Source organism: Pituophis catenifer, unplaced genomic scaffold (genome assembly GCF_029215685.1).
Source record: "Pituophis catenifer annectens isolate HBS135680 unplaced genomic scaffold, rPitCat1.0.hap2 SCAF_2, whole genome shotgun sequence".
In the NCBI taxonomy this organism is placed as follows: domain Eukaryota; kingdom Metazoa; phylum Chordata; class Lepidosauria; order Squamata; family Colubridae; genus Pituophis; species Pituophis catenifer.
In genome coordinates, this window is record NW_027256882.1 from 14,623,909 (window position 1) to 14,642,006 (window position 18,098).

The window sequence follows — 18,098 nt, forward strand, 5'->3', positions numbered from 1 at the left end:
TTTCATTCTCTCGAAGTGCGGGGGGGGGGGAAGGTTTCTCACAGCAGAAATAGAGACTAAAAACGTAATGGCAGATTGTAGGAAAAGGAGGAATCCTTCCAATCTCAGGGGTTGCCACAAAAAAGAGGGAGTGAAACTATTGTCCAAAGCACCTGAGGGCAGAATGGGTGGAAACTGATCAAGGAGAGAAGCAACTTAGAACTCAGGAGAAATTTCCTGACACTTAGAACAATTAAGCAGTGGAATGAATTGCCTTCAAAAGTTGTGAATGCTCCAACACTGGAAATTTTAAAGAAGAGGTTGGATAACCATTTGTCTGAAATGGTGTAGGGTTTCCTGCCTGGGCAGGGGGTTGGACTAGAAGACCTCCAAGGTCCCTTCCAACTCTTATTCTATTCTATTCTATTCTATTCTATTCTATTCTATTCTATTCTATTCTATTCTATTCTAAAAAAACAAGGACACTTCTTGAGTGTCACCACATGAATGCAGACGAGAGAGAGAGAGGACAAACTGGTTTGGAGGAACCCCCAACAGTTATTGCTTACATATCTATTTAATAATATATAACGTGTTATATAATTATACAGTATATAAATAAATTTTCTGGCGGGAAGTAACGAGAAATCCCAGGTGCTCAGAACCAGCAATCAAAGGAGATTCCATTCAAAGGCGCTTTGCTCTATTCCAGCCCTGCTCGACCTTCACCGGCTCTATTCCCTTCACCCGCGGATCCCCTCCCACTCACCTACCAAATACTTCGACACCACGTGACTTCGACCTTTCAGAGTCTAGAACAGGGCATGCGCAGAAGACCTTTGCCAGGCCCGGATGTTGAACAGAGACAGGAGAGGCGGGACTTGCCTTATGAGATGCTCTAGTCTAGGCAAGCAATCATACCTCACCGAGTCTGTGGGAGGCCTGTCGAGCGCGGGAAGTTTTGGCGGGAGCGACTCGCAGCTGCTCTCCTCAGCCTCGGAAGCCCTGAGGGAGCGGAGCCCCCCTTCTCCCCACCCCCGAAACCGGGAAAGGGGCGGGGCGACTGGGTGGGGGAGGGTCGGCCGTGACCGAAGGCAACCTCGGAGATAGTTTCCCCCCGTCGGGGCTGCGCTGAAGCCGGAGACCGAATGGAGGCTCGGGGGTCTCCCCTTCAGGCGGGGAGCGGCCTCCCCGAGGGTCCCCGCAGCCCCGAGGCTGAGCGCTGGCGCTTCCGCAGCTGCGTCTCCCGGGAGGCCGAGGGGCCCCGGGCGCTTTGCAGCCGCCTGTACGGGCTGTGCCGGGGGTGGCTGCGGCCCGAGCGGAGCAGCAAAGCCGAAATGCTGGACCTGGTGGTGCTGGAGCAGCTGCTGGCCCTGCTGCCCCCGGAGCTGGCGGGCTGGCTGAGGGAGTGCGGGGCGGAGAGCTGCGCCCAGGCGGTGGCCCTGGCCGAAGGCTGCCTCCTCGGCCCCGCAGCCGCCCCGGAAAAGCTGGCAAAGGGCCGGCAGGTGAGGCACTTTCATCCTCTTCCATGCTTCTGGTGCCTCTTCTTTACAGATAATCAGAGAGAAAATAGATCCAGACAACACGTGTTGGGATTATAAATAAAAAGTTATGTGGGAATAACCCTTGTATGACGGTATTCCCACGTTCTATTTTCCCACGTAGTTTGTCATGGACTGGACAGCCATCATGCAAAAGATAACCTCAATTCCTCCACGGAGCTGGAGGGGAGAAATGTCATAAAAACCCTTCCTAGTAGTCCAGTGAGTACAATGAGAGAACAAAATATTTTTTTAATGTGGTGTTACAGACAGAGCTAATATTCTTTGTCAGGCTTCTTCTCTACCTGGAAGGGCTGATAAATGTTTCCTCCAGTCAGGATTCCCAAACCAGGGACTCAGACTGATTCCAAGAGGGCTCCTCTATCTAGTAATAGCTATTGCCCAAAATCCCACCCACCCACAAAAACATGTTTCTATTTCAAATTGGATCACTTCTCTAGTCCTTTTAGAAATTTTAATCATTAAGGATTGTATTAGCTGTTTTAGCTGCTGCCGCACACTGCTAGCTTATATTTAAGTGATCATCCACTAGGACTCTACAGTCCCTTTGACAGTTACTGATTTTTTGAGGCAGGTTTGCCTAATCTGTACTTGTACCTATGGTTTTTCCTGCCTTGCTTTAACTTTCATTTTCGGGATAGGGCCCATTGTTCAAGTCTGACAAGATCCTTTTCTTTCCTGAACTTATCTTCTGGGGAGTTGGCCGTTCCTGCCAGCTTAATGTCATCTACAAATTTGATGTGTTCCCCTTCTATTCCCTCATCTAAATCATTTATGAAGATATTGAAGAGTACTGGGCCTAAGATGGATCTTTGTGATACTTCACTGTAGACTTTTCACTGCAGACAATTCTAAACACTTTCCATTATACATAGGATAGGATAAATTTTGAAAAAAATGGTCCCTGAAGAAAAAAACAAAGGTTGCAGAGAAAAACAAAAAAGTATACTTTATTCATATTCCTTTACCATGATCATGGCGCTCCCTCTATCAGATGATAGAAGGAGAGAGCCATTATATAGACATAAATGCATTCACAAAGAAAGAAAGGCATTATTGTCAAGTAAAGGGGAGGAAATAAATAAACAGCTCCTGTTGTGAAGGAAAATAGGAAATAAAAAAGAAGGAACTCACAAAAGTGGCAGGCGTTTATCCAGAAATAACAGCAACCCACAGAGTGGGAGTTCTCAAATACTCTCATTTTGATTTGAATTGGAAAAATACATGTGGAGAGGAAAAACGTAAGCGAACTAACATGGTTAAAGTCATTTGAAAGTGGATCATAAATCAGGCTTTTTTTTTTAGTTGCAGGAGCCATTCATTGAGGAGATCTCAGCAGAGCTCCAGGGAAAAGGAGATCCATCCAATGATTCTAAAGAGCTTCTTTTCAGGAGGATCCAATTGGGGCCACCTTGCCAGGTAAGTGTAGATTTCTTCTGAAAAGTTTAAACGCCTTCATTCATGAGCTGCTTTGAAAACCAACTGCTGAGTCTGTGTGAATTTGAACCTGACCCAGAATGACCCAGCGAGCCTTACTGATTCAACCTTGAAGATGATCCTAGGAATGCAAACAAAGGACAATTCTCAAGAGTCTTATATTAGAAATGTAATTTATATGTTGGAACAGTTTAATCTTTCTTATTATCTTTCAAAAGACTTGGGGAAAGCAGTTAAAAAATTAAGATATGAAGCAAAACAATACCAATTGAACAAAAACTGCTTCAGAAATAGCCCAGTATATATCCATTTAAAAATAAATTACAGATGGATAAATTTCTCATATAAAAACCTGTAAGTCAAAGCTGAGAAGCTTTAATGGTCAGACTGTTGGTCAAGTGACTTGATATTTTCAGGATCACGTACAACATTTTGAAATAGGTAAGATAAACAATTCTTAATAGGTATGTCCTGTTTTCTAAGAAATTTGTATTTTACTGGGTTTACTGAGTTAAGCCAGAAGATTCCTCTCAGCAAAATCTTTTTGGTTAATTCTCCCAGGCCATGAGAGTGGGATCCCCAAGCAGTGCCATTCTACAACTTGGATTCATCTAAACTATATTTTGTGCCTTTAAAAAAGCAGCATGGAGGAGGTGGAGGGGGGGCTTCTCACCCTTAAGGACTACCTCTGCCTGCAGGATGTCTGTCTGTCCTAGAAGGAAATGTCCATTTTGACTCTTGCAAAGCTATCTTTTCTCTTTGGGAATTAATAAAGAATGTATTAGAGAGGACTGTCATATGGGGAAGAATTTTTTTTTGTTTCTAGGACTCTGATCCCTTTGAGGAGGTGGCTGTGAACTTCACAGAGGAGGAGTGGGCACTGCTGGATTCTAGCCAGAAGGCCTTGTGCAGAGAAGTCATGCTGGAGGTTACTATGAATATGGCTGCTCTGGGTAAGGATCCTCTTTGCTCTGGATTCTGTTGATTAGGAAAGGTGTTTTGAGTGGGAATTAAACAGGGAAGATTCATGCACTCAATTGCATAATTGAGGTGGTGAGAACTCTAATGTCTATCACCTGTAAAATCTTTCCTGACCTCAGGAAAATCAGGATCACAATGGATAGTATGTAGATAATGTCCACTGGACACCCACAAGTGCAAAAGTCCCATACACTTCCCTTTGGTTCCCTTTTAACTGCCAGAACCTCTAGATCATAAAGCAGCTGAGTGACTTCATGGGCAATTTTGCCCAAGTTTGTCCTCACAGCCACTGTTCTAGAAAACTACAAGGGCCTTGGCAAAAATGCTCACTATAGTATAACATTGTGAAAGGCTTTAGATGGAAATGCCTGAGCAGATTGATCTAACAACAAAAGGCCTTAATATGGTTCTGGGCTGAAAAATCTCTTGGATATCATTAAGAATATCATTGATAACAATTTCAACCCAACATCGCCTAGTTTGACAAATTGCTGGTACCAAACCTGATACTCAAATGGGCATATTTTTGAGTGGGAGACACCCCCCTTCGCCATCATTATAAATTGTAATGAGAATTTGTGGGGGGTTTTTTCCCAACCAGGTGATGATGATGGGATGGAGAATGAGAAGCAGCTGAGGTTATTTAAACTACAAAGGGCAGTGTCTTCAAAGAGCCAAAGCGACTTCTGTACGAGACATAATATCACTCCCCATCAGAGGAGCCACTCAAGCGAAAAAACAAATAGTTGTGTGGAGTTTGGAAAGAGATTCACTGAGAATAGTGATATTACTTGCCATCAAAGGATTGACACAGAGGACAGACCATATAAATGCCTGGAGTGTGAAAAGAGCTTTATTGACAAATTGCACCTTACTTTCCACCTAAGGATGCACATGGCGGAAAGGCCGTATAAATGCATGGAGTGTGGAAAAAGCTTTCGTCAGAACTCAGAACTTATTTCTCATCAGAGAATCCACACTGGGGAGAGACCATATAAATGCTTGGAGTGTGGAAAAAGCTTCACTCATAAAACAAATCTTAATGTTCATGAAAGGATTCATACTGGGGAGAGACCTTATAAATGTATACAATGTGGAAAAGCGTTTACTCAGAAAAATAGTCTTATTAGTCATGAAAGAATCCATACAGGGGAGAAACCATTTCAATGTACAGAATGTGGAAAGTGTTTTGCTCAGAAAGGACAACTTAAATTCCACGTGAAAATCCACAGGGCAGAAATGCTTGGAGTGCGGAAAAAGCTTTAACTTGAGCAAAGATCTTATTCGTCATGAAAGGGCCCACACTGGGGAGCGACTATATAAGTGCATGGAATGTGGAAAGCAATGTACTTGGAAAAATTATCTTATTAATCATGAAAGAGTTCATACGGGGAGAGACCATATAAATGCACAGAATGTGGAAAATGTTTTGCTCAAAGGGTTTAGCATTCCTGAGACGTGGTTTAGCATTTGTTTACTGAAGGTGGTAATCTTGGGTGAAAGGCCAGTTTTCTTACTGTGGCAATGAGATCTCAGGATAAAAGACATCTTAGGTTATGATCAAATTAGGAGGAATGTTGCACACTATTACATTTATTTTTTCCACTGCACTTTCACCTTTGTCTAGAGGCTACTCTGATCTGTGGTTTTGAACTGCTGAAGGCAGAATGTATGAGGAGTGGTCATAATTTCCTTCCCACATATTCCAATAAAAATTCTCTAGTTCAGCTCTTTCTGTATACTGCAGATAACATTAAAACACTTCTAACTAAAAGTTAAACTTGACTTGGGACTTGAGGTGAGAAAGAATGAAGTATTCAAATTGCCTTTTAATGATAATTGCAATGTTTTCAAAGAGTGTGTTTTATACTCTTCCCCAAAAGCATCTCCATGTTCATCCCAAAGTCTTTCCCTGAACTAAATTGGTGGTCTCCCCACTGCAAGGGGCAGTGTATTTATGTAGCAAAAGATAAGAGTACATTCAGAAAGAAGGAAAGGCCACACCTGTTAAGTGAAGTGGACGAGCTAAACAGCAGCTCCTGATCAGAATGGGAAAAAATAAAAAAAAGCAATGAAGTATTTCAGAGAAGTGGCAGGCATTTATCCAGAAATCCAGTAGCCACCCACAGATTAGGAGTTCTCAAGTTCTCTCACTTGGACATGGGTTGGGAAGTACAAGTGGAGCAGGGGTGGGTTTCACTTACCTTTGCTACCGGTTCGCTTCTGCACATGCGCAGATCGTATTTGATGGCGGGTGGGCAGAGCATCCCACCACTGCTACTACTGTGTATCGTATTTGATGGCGGGTGGGTAGCAACCCACTGAAGTGGAGGAAAAAAGTAAGATAAGCGAACTAACATGGTTATAGATATTTGAAAGTGGATCGTAAAATAGGCTGTCATTTCATTTGGTAGTCATTCATGGAGATTTCAACAGAGCTCCCCCAGAGGTGAAGGTGTTTTGTTTGTGAATAGTCTTAATGGGCACAAAATCTGCTGGGAGCTATTAAGAAAGGGGCTGCTTTCTGTCTCTAAGAACAGGTTTCTTCATTTCTCCTTTGGGGAAATGTATTTTACCTCTTAATATTCATCAAAATATTTCATTCTCTAGAAGGGGAGGGGCTTCCACAGAAGAAATAGGAACTAAAACGTAATGGCAGATGACACTGTAGAAAAAGGAGAGTTCCTTCTTTGAGTGTCACCACATGAATACAGACAACAGGACAAACTGGTTTGTAGGAATCCCCAAAACAGTTATTGCTTGCATATTTATATTATATAATTATATAGCATATAAACAAATTTAACTAGTGGGAAGTAAAGGGAAACCTCAGATCTTCAGAACCAGTGCAGAGAAGAGCAACCAAGATGATTAGGGGACTGGCGGCTAAAACATACAATGAACACTTGCAGAAACTAGGCATGGCTAGTATAGTGAACAGGAGGACCAGGGGAGACATGATAGCCGTCTTCCAATATCTCAGGGGCTGCCACAGGGAGGAGGGGGTCAAACTATTTCCCAAAGCATCCGAAGGCCAGACAAGGAATAATGGATGGAAACTGATCAAGGAGAGATTCAACCTAGAAATAAATTTTCTGACACAACAATCAACCAATGGAACGGAAATTGTGGGAGCTTCATCACTGGAGGCTTTCAAGAAGAGACCAGACTGCCATCTGTCAGAAATGGTGTAGGGTCTCCTGCTTGGGCAGGGGGTTGGACTAGATGACCAACAAGGTCCCTTGGTCCAACTCTTAATCTGTTAGATTCATTCAATTCAAAGGAGCTTTGCTCTATTCCAGCCCTGCTCTACCTCCAGGCCTATTCCCTACACCCGCGCATCCCCTCGCAGTCCCCTACGAAATACTCCGCCACTACGTCACTTCGGCCGACTTTTGAGCGTCCACAAAGAACAGGGCATGCGCAGAAGGCCCGGATGTTGGACAGGAGAAGTGGGAGTTGCCTTATGAGACGCTCTAGTCAAGAGCAATAAAGCATGAAGGATAATAGACTTGTGCCTCTCTAGGAAGCAATCATACCTCACCGAGTCTGCGGGAGGCCTGTCGAGCGCGGGAAGTTTTGGCGGGAGCGACTTGCAGCTGCTCTCCTCAGCCTGAGAGAACGGAGCCTCCTTCTCTCCCCTGAAACCGGGAAAGGGGCGGGGAGAGCGGGTGGGGAAGGGTCGGCCGTGAGCGAAGGCGGCCTCCGAGAGAATTTCCCCCGTTCGGGCTGCTCTGAAGCCGGAGAACGAATGGAGGCCCAGGGGTCTCCGGGGACGGGAGCAGCAGCGGCCCTTCAGGCGGGGAGCGGTTGCGGCGGGGAGTTCGGCGAGGAACCCCGTAGCTCCGAGGCTGAGCGCTGGCGCTTCCGCAGCTGCGTCTCCCGGGAGGCCGAGGGGCCCCGGGCGCTTTGCAGCCGCCTGTACGGGCTGTGCCGGGGGTGGCTGCGGCCCGAGCGGAGCAGCAAAGCCGAGATGCTGGACCTGGTGGTGCTGGAGCAGCTGCTGGCCCTGCTGCCCCCGGAGCTGGCGGGCTGGCTGAGGGAGTGCCCGGTGGAGAACTGCGCCCAGGCGGTGGCCCTGGCCGAAGGCTGCCTCCTCGGCCCCGCAGCCGCCTCGGAGCCCGGAAAGGGGCGGCAGGTGAGACAAGTACGCCGTGGGACGCTGATCGATTTCGCAGCCTTTGTAAGAAATCGCAGCCATGAAGAAGTCGTCATCGGAAGATTTTTAGTAATTCCTAATATTGTGGAACTCATTGCAACTTGAGACAAGTGCTTCTGTTTCACAGTGTAAACATTCTGTGGGATGCTGACATATGTAGCAGACTTCGTAGGAAATCAAGGACATTAAGAAGAGATTAGGGCAAACATCTGGTTAGCCATCATGACAGAAATGGCTGCAGTTGAGGCAACCTGCCGAGACCTTTTTTACCATTTTTTCACTGAAAGTGTTAATTTTGGAATAAAGGCCCATTTACTTATTTCACCAAACAGATCTCAGGATAAAAGTGATCCCAGGTTATGGTCAGATTAAAAGAAATGTTGCACACTATTACATTAGTTGTTTCCCATTGCTCTTTGATCCTTGCCTAGACGAGAGCCTATTCTGATATGTGTTTTAGAATTGTAGAAAGCAGAATGTGTGAAGAATGGACGGGATTTTCTTCCCAGACATTCCAATAGACATTCTCTGCCTCAGTTGTTCCTTTCTGTATTTTCAAAATTATCTTTGAAAGATTTGTAACTATATAAGTTAAACCTGATTAACCTAAGGTGGGAAAGAATGAAGTATTGAAATTGCTTTTTAATGACAATCGTGTTTTCAAGGAGTACATTTTACTCTCAAAAGCATCCCTGTGTTCATCCCGAAGCCTTTTTCTAAACAGCCAGGCTGGTGTGGTCCTGCACTACAAGAGGCACAGAGAAGCTTCCAAAAATGTAAGGGGAGAATGATCCTATCCCTCAATAAAGGTCACTAAATCTAAAGGAAAATACTGTACTCCTGAAACAAGAAGATAGAACAGGCATAAGTACATCCACAAACAGAGAAAGGACACACCTGTCAAATGAAGAGGAGGAAATGAAGTAACAGTTCCTGATTGGAATAAAAAAACAAAAAATCAAGTGTTTCACAAAAGTGGCTGGCATTTATCAAGAAATAACAGCTACCCACAGAACAGGACTTCCCAAGTTCTCTCACTTTGGCAGGTTGGGGAAGTATAAGTAGACAGGGTAAATGTAAGGCAAGGAAATTAGCACCTTTATCATCTTGTGAAAGTGGATAACAAGGCTGTTCTTTCAGTTGCAGGAGCCATTTGTGGGTGAGATCTCAGCAGAGCTTCATGGAAGAGGGGATCCATCCAGTCCTAAAGAGGTTACTTTCTCAAGGATCCAAGTAGGGCCAACTTGCCAGGTAAGTGTAATTTTCTTGTGAGAAGTTTAAACTTTTGTTTATGAGCTACTTCGAAAACCAAATGCTGAGTCTGTGCATTTGAACCTGGTCTCCCCATAGAATGATTCAGTGAGTCCCATTGATTCAACCTTCAGAACTGTTCTCTGGATGCCCAGGAAGGACAATTCAGAAGAGTCTTGTATTAAGAAATATAATTGATATATTGGAATATTTTTCAAAAGACTTTGGACAACAAGTTTAAAAAATAAACAAAACAATAGCAATTGTAAAAAAAATGTTCCAGAAATAGGCCAACATATCCACTTAAAAAAGACTCATGAAGGACAGGTTGTCTGTAAATACCCCTAAGTCAGTGCTAACTGGTTGTATCAATAAGACTGTTGGTCAATTGATCTGAGATTTCAAGGCTCATTTCCAACATTTTGAAATAGCCCGCGTAAGAAATTCCTAGTACGTTTGTCCTGTTTTCTAAGAAGTGTTATTTTGTTGAGCCAAAGAGACGTGGCCAGGGGATTCCTCTCCCCAAAACCTCCTTGGTGAATTATTCTAGGCCAGTGGGCGTGTGTCTCTGTGTGTTGTCATACTACAATTTGGATGCATCTAAGCCATGTTTTCTGCCTTTACAACAGGCTTCCCAGCCCTATATGGACCTGCAGAACCTATGCCTGTCCTGTTGGAAATGTCCAACTGGTCTTGTAAAGTTCTGTTTTTTCTTTTGGAAGTAAGGGGAAAAAAACATAAAGGATTGTCTGCTGGAAAAGATTTTCTTTTTCTTTTTAGGACTCTGATCCCTTTGAGGAAGTGGCTGTGGACTTTACAGAAGAAGAGTGGGCTCTGCTGGATTCTGGCCAGAAGGCCTTGTGCAGGGAAGTCATGCTGGAGCTTTTCAGGAATATGGCTGCTCTGTGTAAGGATCCTCTTTGCTCTGACTTCTGTTCATTGGGAAAGGTGTTTTAAATGGGAGGTAAACAAAGAAGATACCTCCATTCAATTACTTAAGGTGGTCAAAACTCTACCTGACCCCTACCTGATACCACCTTTCTAACCTTTCTAATCTCAGGAAAATCGGGGTCAGAATGTTTACTGTGTAGCTAATATCTAGTGGAGGAGCCATGCTGCAAAGAGCCTCATACATGTTTCTTTGATTCCCTTCAATCACCGGGCCCCCCATAGAATACAAACCAACAGTGACACTTCATGGGCAGTTTTGTCCAAGGTTGTCACCATAGCCACTCTTCTAGAACACAAGGCCTTGGCAGAAATGCTCACTTGAGGGACTTGGGAAAGTCCCTCAATGTTCCATGGAAATCCCTTGTTATCAACAGCAAAATCTTAATTTGGTTCAGGGCTGTAAAATTCCTTGTATACCATTACAGTCACGTGGATAACAGTTTACATGCAACATCTCCTAGCTTGACTCACAGCTGGTGCCTAGCCAGATAATAAGATAGGCATATTTTTTATTTGGGGAGACAACCCCCCTCCCCCCACCCCTTTGACATAATTGTAAAATTCTAATGATAATTTCTGTTTGTTCTTTTTTCCAAGCAGGTGATGGTCTGGTGAATGAGGATGAAAAACAGCTGAGTTTACTGACATTGCAAAGAGCAGTGTCTGCAAAGAGTCATTCCTTCTCTTTTATTTTATCTAAAATACTGAATAGAAAATACAAACCACATACTTTTGCAAAATATGAGAGGAATTTCCCTCTAAGCAAAAAGATGAAACTATGCATGCAGTGTGGAAAGAGCTTCAGTACCAAAAGTAATCATTGCCATTGGAGGATCCACACAAGTGAGAGGCCATATAAATATCCAGAATATGGAAAAAGCTTTTGTCAGAAAACAGAGGTTATTTGTCAAAAAAAGATCCACACAGGAGAGAGACCATATAAATGCATGGAATATGGAAAGAGATTTATTGACAATTGTCACCTTACTTTCCATCAATGGATACACACCGGGGGAAAATTGTATAAATGCACGGAGTGTGGAAAAAGCTTTCGTTGGAACTCAGAACTTATTCGTCATAAGCGGATACACACTGGGGACAGACCATATAAATGCATAGAGTGTGGAAAGCACTTTACTCAGAAAAGACATCTTATTGTTCATGAAAGGATCCACACCGGGGAGAGACCATACAACTGCATGGACTGTGCAAAGCAATTTACACAAAAAGGTCATCTCATATATCATGAAAGAATCCATACAGGGGAGAAACCATATAAATGCACAGAGTGTGGAAAAAGTTTTGCTCAAAAAGCACAACTTAATACTCATAAAAGAATCCACATAGGGGAGAGACTATTTAAATGCTTGGACTGTGGAAAAAGCTTTAATTGGATCAGAGGTCTAATTCATCATGAAAGAACCCACACTGGGGAGAGACCATATAAATGCACAGAGTGTGGAAAAAGCTTTGCTCAAAAAGCATATCTTAATGCTCATAAAAGGATCCACACAGGGAAGAGACCATATAAATGCCTGGAATGTGGAAAGAGCTTTTTTGACAGTGGTGACCTTACTCGACATCAAATGATCCATACAGCAGACAAACCATATAAATGCATGGAGTGTGGAAAGAGCTTTATTGACAAGTGGCGCCTTACTATCCACCAAAGAATTCACACGGGGGAAAGACCGTATAAATGCATGGAGTGTGGAAAAAGCTTTTGTCGGAATGCAGAATTTATTCATCATAAGAGAATCCACACTGGGGAGAGACCATATAAATGCATGGAGTGTGGAAAAAGCTTTGCTTGGAAAGGACATCTTAATACTCATAAAAGGATCCATACAGGGGAGAAGCCATATAAATGCTTAGCATGTGGAAAGACTTTTGTTCGGAAAGGATGTCTTACTGGTCATGAAAGAATTCACACAGGGGAGAAACCATATAAATGCACAGTGTGTGGAAAGTTGTTTGCTAGGTCAGGACACCTTTATTCTCATAAAAGGACCCACACAGGGGAAAGACCATATAAATGCTTGGAGTGTGGAAAGAGCTTTAACTGGAACAGAGATCTTATTCGTCATGAAAGAACCCATACTGGAGAGAGACCATACAGGTGTATGGAGTGTGGAAAGCAGTTTACTCAGAAAAGTGGCCTTATTAATCATGAGAGAACCCATACAGGTGAGAGACCATATAAATGCACAGAATGTGGAAAAGGCTTTACTCAAAGAGGACCACTTAATTCTCATAAAAGGATTCACGTGGGGGAGAGGCCATATAAACGTGTGTAGTGTGTAGAAAGCTTTAACAGGTTTACTCATGAAAGAAGACACACATGGGAAAATCCATAGTGCATGGAGTGTGGAAATAATTTTACTGGGAAAGAACATCTTGTCATGAAAGGATCCATGCAGGAAGGAAGCCTTCTAAATGAACAAAGTGGAAAAGCATCCAGTAGAAACTTATTTATTTATTTATTTATTTATTAAATTTTTATACCGCCCCCTCTCCCGAAGGACTCGGGGCGGTGAACAGCCAAAATTAAAAACACACAATACAAATATTAAAATACATTAAAACAAAATTAAATTATCGTTGGCTTCTCCAATTTAAAACCCCTTGCCCATAAAATTCCCCAATTAAAAGAATTTTAACCCAGCCCGGCTGAACATTAGAGGACCCACACGGGAGAAATCATGTAAATGCAGGGAGTGTGGAAACAGCTTTACTTTAGAAGGACGACATAATGCCCATAGAAGAAACCATAGAAATACATGGAGGTGCTTCAGAATAAGCTTTTTGGTCCGAAATACTGGAATTCATTCAGAATAGCCAGGTGTTCCCTTTCCTAGTTTGACCTGCATTTTTCTTCTCCCTGTGGAAAGAGGGATGGAAAACAGGAGTTTTCAGTTTCCTCCCTATTGCTGATCACCATCTTATCTTTTCCAATTGGAGGACTGATGGCTTCCTTGACTTCCCTCTTAATTTACCTAAAGACTGTATGTCAGGGGTGTCAAGCCCGTGGCCCGGATGCATCACATGCTGACCCCACCCCCTCCAGATTTAGTGAAGGGGAAAAAAGTCCTGATACATCACATGATGCCGCCATAAGGACATGAGTTTAACACACCTGCTCTATATGAAACGGAAATGGTATACATATATCAAATTTGGAAAGCAATTCAATCTGCAGAGTTGTTTTAATTTGCAAAACATAATGCTCATTTTCTTTTCATTCCTCTTAAGGTTTAGCTAAAGAAATCTTGCCATTTTTCTTTCTTAGAGGAGTGAGTTCAGCCTTAGAGAGGTAGCCTGTTTTTGAGCAGTTGCCAAAGCAATTATTCCTCACCACATGAGCTTCCCAACACATTTTGGGGAGGAAACTCCTTTTATAGTCTTGGAACCTTATTAAGAAACTTTTTATTATTATTCAATTTTTTAAATTTTATGTTATTTATACATATCAATGTGTAAATGGTGATATCTGAGTACCATACATTTTAATAAAAGACATATTATTACTGACAATTATTACATTTCATTTTCATTGTTCATTGCACATATCCTTTGCTGCCACTCTTCAGTTCTAAACCTTCTTCTTACTCTCATATATCTTAATATATTGGTACATATATACTATAGTTCTGCTCTTATTTCTATCTCTATTTTAACTTTTTCCCCCTCCTGTCACTATAATATTCAAAGACATAATAACATTTCTGTTCCCTATTACCACACATATTTATCTTGTAGTACACTTTCATTATCTAATCACCCATTATTTAATTCTACCAAATTTTTATGCTTATTTGATACTATCATTCAAATTCTAGTTTTCCAATTAAAACTTGATTCTTCTTCATACCTCTGTTCATGTTCTTTCCAATCCTCCAATCTGTAAAATTCTACTAATTAATACACATGTTTACGTTAACATATTATTTCATTATCTGATCACCTATTGTTTAATTGTAGTATTTCACTATTAACTATATTTTTATACATATTTAACTAACTACATACAAAGTAATTATCCAATTATTATAATTCTAATATTAATATTCATTATTGAAATACTTTCATATTTCATGAAAGTATCTTTTACTTTACTTTCCCTTTTTCCTTTATCCATCATCTGCCTGCCTGCATCCAAATTTTAAAAATTTTTTGGTTGCCTACCATATTCTTTTTTTCAGTCTTTTATTTCATCTATGTTTGAGTCTATTTTGACTATGCATTCTAGCTTTTTCCTCCCCTCTCTACTTTTCCCCACTATCTTGTTTTAAAGCTGTCTGTTCTAAGAGCAGAATACGACACTTTTAAGGTATTTTCCTCCTGTTTTAATTCCTTAATCACTATTGATTTTAATAATGTCTCCTCATCTTCTTCTTGCTGGTTTCTTAGTTCTGCTTTCTCCTCCATTTCTTCTGGTAGCTCCATTCTTTCCTCATTGTCCTGGTTTTTACACATTGTTCCTTGTATCGCATTTTCCAATTTTTGGTCTATGCAATCAAATATTTCCATCATCTCCTTATGTTGTTCCTTTATAAAATCCTTAATGTTTTGGTACATCAGCTCCATTCCATTGTCTGTACTCACTTCCATCTTGTGTTATGTCTTTGCTTAATAGATCTCCTTTTAGGTCAATTGTCCAGAAATTGTTGAGCTTCCAAATCACAATTATAAATGTCTCATCAACAAGCAGTCAATCCAATTTAAATGAACGAAGGAGTTGTCCACCCTTCTTCAATCACTTTTATATATTCAGAAATGTTCAGGGATCTCTTAGCCAAGATTCTTTTTTAATGACTAAATCTCCAATGGTTTTAAAGTAAATGCTTGTAATCGAGCAAATATAAATGGTTATTCCCGAAATTTAGCAGCAGATGGTGCTCTAGCTTCAACTTGCTACAGCCTCTGTTAACAAATCTGATTTTAGTTATTTTAAATTATAAACCTAATAAATGGGCAGTATTAATAAAAAAAGAATTTAAGATCTAATTCCAGCATTTTAAACTGCCTTTTCGATATCGCGTCTTTTTACTTTGAGAGCTCAATTTTCTTTTTATTATTTTTTAAAATATTTTTCTCTTCTTAATTTCTCTGGTATTTTTTCAAAGTGCTCATTTGCTGCTAGCAAATAGTTCTAAACATATATTCCACTTGGATTTCTTGGGGTCAGATTGCAAATAGAAGTATTCTTTCACCCAGTTCACACACCACTCACTTTCTCCGCTCCAGCACTGTCTTAGGTATTTAGAGTGCCCCTAGCTTCATGGCAGACATCTTTGCTGCCACTGCTCCCCATCTTCAGATGAGGGGGTTTTCCAAGTCAGGGAGGAGAAATGAGGCTCTCCTCAACCTGCAAGGCGGTCCCCCTTTACTTTGCCACTCCTCCAAGGTGGCTATGGCTCCTAATGGAGCCCTCCGATGAGATCGGGACCACGGAGCACACAGACCACTGGAAGTACAACCCTAACCCTAACCCTTTTTTAAAAAGAAACTTTTATTAATAAAAGTTTTCTCCCCTTTTTTCAGTAAGGTCAAAGAATTTGAAAAAAATACAGTACATTTTGTAAATAAAAATGGTGACAATTCACAAAGATTACTAGAGACAAATAGAAATATAAATTATTTCCATAGCAAGGAAAATAAAGAAGGAGTGGTTAAATTGATTATTTTATTCAAAGGGGGAAATATGTTCTTATTTGAATATCACTTGGAATTTGTGTTCGTGAAGAAAAAATATGAAACTGACCTTGGTTTTGTTGATTAGAAATATTTGTTGCTGTAGGAATGGCTACTTATATATTAATGTGTAAAAGCAAAAAGTTGAGGTTGGAGTGTATTTATCTTGTACTGTGCTAAGAAGAGTTGGAAGTCAATGCTCCCTTTTTCTTTTTCTTTTTCTCTTTCTCTTTCCCCTTATACAGTACCTCACACCCCCTTTCCCCCGCTGCTCCCCCCCCTTAATTTTCTATTTCCTTTTCTTCTTTGTATTTTATATAATAAAAATAAAAAATTGGTGAAAAAACTTTTTATTAGTTGTAATTCCCCATCAGCCTTTCCATTTATTCTTTTTTCCACTGTTAAGCAATTTAAATTTAGTAGCTGGAGCAGTGGGGTTGTGCAGTGAGCCAGAACACGCAGTTGTGGTTGATTGTTTGAAGAGTACTGGCTCCTATGTGAGGCAATTGCAGTCAAGTGGTTGCTGTAGGTGTTGAGGGGGGAGTTTCCCTCCCTCTTTTTTCTTCCATGTATCCAGCGCTCTGCAATTTACCTGGTGATGCGCCTCTACCTGACTATCTAGCCTGTTGTATATATTGATATTTTTTAAAAAAATTGATTTATATGCCGCCCTTCTCCGGGGACTCAGGGCAGCTTACAATGCGTTAAGCAATAGCCTTCATACTTTTGTATATTTATATAAAGTCAGCTTATTGCCCCCACAAACTGGGTCCTCAGTTTACCTATCTTAGAAAGGATGGAAGGCTGAGTCAACCTTGAGCCTGGTGAGATTCGAACTTAAAATAATTGCAGACAGCTGGTGTTAATCACAATGCTATCAGTCTGCTGAGCCACCAGGCCCTAGTTGTATAGGTGTAGAATATATAGATGTAGAATATGTTTATATAAAACTACAAGTATGTGTCAGCATCTATTATTTCATTTGGACACCTGCCACGCAATTCTCTGACACTATCTGACCCAGTTTTCACGGCCCATGAGCCCCATATTTCATTCCATGTAGGAGATAAACTCACTTCAGGAGGTAAATTTCTGAGGGTTTTTTATAGGTATTGCCACCTTTTGAAATCAGATCATCTTCAAGATTCAACCCCCAAGGAAGGATCAAGCAGAAAAATTGAACAAAAAGTTCAACAGGACACAGATACAGAAAAAACAGAAAAAAGGGCATATTGCACTCTGTAGAAAAAGGAGATTTTAACAAATGAAAACAGACCAGAGAGGATAAACGAACTGGCCTGAAGGAATCCTCAGAGCATTTATTGTTGATATATCAATTTTAAAATAAATGTACTGGCTGGACTACTACCCTCATTTGCAGCACCATCCATCAGTTCCTGAGAACACATCCTCATTTACAGGAGGGTTTTGGGAAAAAGAGAAATCCCAGGTACCAAGAAGCCTTTAAAAGCTCTGGATGTAGCGCAGAGGATGGGCGAGGCTACAGTTGCCTTAAGAGATGCTCTGTCCAGCCAAAATCAATAAATCAAGGGGCTTATAGAGTTTTGCCGCTCTAGGAAGCAACACACTCTGATGGAGCGTCTGAGAGGCCGGCAGGGCGTGCGAAATTTTGGCGGGAGCGATTTGCAGTCGCTCTTCTCAGCCTCAGAAACACTTTTTTTTAAAATAGTTTTTATTGAATATAAATATTAAAAAAGATACATAACATATACACAACCAACGTTTATACAACATATACACAAAAAGAGTATAATTTCTTCTTAAGCATTTTTTCAGAGTGACATTCTACTTATGAGGGAGCGGAGCCCCCGCTTCTCCACCCACCGAAACCAGGAAAGCGGAGTGGGTGGGAGAGGAATCTCCCCTCTGTTGGGGCTGCGCTAAAGCTGGAGACTGAATGGAGGCCCAGGGGTCTCCCCTTCAGGTGGGGAGCGGCCTCTCAGAGGGCTCCCGCAGCTCCGAGGCTGAGCGCTGGCGCTTCCACAGCTGCGGCTCCCAAGAGACCGAGGGGCCCAGGGCACTTTGCAGCCGCCTGTATGGGCTGTGCCAGGGGTGGCTGCGGC

General features: G+C 41.7%; 1 pseudogene; it reads left to right on the forward strand.

Annotated features, from left to right (window-relative positions):
- The first annotated feature begins 1,127 nt into the window (after positions 1-1,127).
- On the forward strand, positions 1,128-12,617 carry LOC139309888 (zinc finger protein 585A-like; annotated as a pseudogene).
- The last annotated feature ends 5,481 nt before the right edge of the window (positions 12,618-18,098 follow it).